Source organism: Etheostoma spectabile, chromosome 23, assembly GCF_008692095.1.
Source record: "Etheostoma spectabile isolate EspeVRDwgs_2016 chromosome 23, UIUC_Espe_1.0, whole genome shotgun sequence".
Taxonomy (NCBI): Eukaryota; Metazoa; Chordata; class Actinopteri; order Perciformes; family Percidae; genus Etheostoma; species Etheostoma spectabile.
Window position 1 is genome coordinate 296,520 of NC_045755.1, and position 499 is coordinate 297,018.

The following is a 499-nucleotide window of genomic DNA, read 5'->3' on the forward strand; positions in this document are numbered from 1 at the left end:
TGAATATAGTACATTGAATATATCTTATAACATTACCTTTGCGGTTTGACCGTTGTATTAGATTAGGTGCCAATATCCCAGCCTCCAAATTCCTCAACGGTGAGGGTGGATGCAGCGATGTCCTCTGCTGGTGTCAGGTCCTCAGTAGAGGCAGATCCACCTTATTTGCGTGTCTGTTTTTTGCCAACAAGCTTGGACTTCCCTCGTCTTCTGACACTGTTGTAGCGCTTGCGGAACTGGTGCGATGTCTTGGGGATGCCAGCCATGGAATTAATTTTGGCAATTTCCTCCCACACCTGTTTAACGGAAGCAATTTTGGGTGGGTTTCTCCCATCCCCATTCAATGTAACTTCTCTGCCGGCCTCGGCTGTGAACCACTCCTAGCCTGCAACTGGCCAAGCCGGCATCATAATAGCAATGTACAATGGAACAAGCGTGCCTACTAGGGGTGATCCGAGTATCCGGCTGAAACGAGTATCCGTTACGGATAAAGCACTTT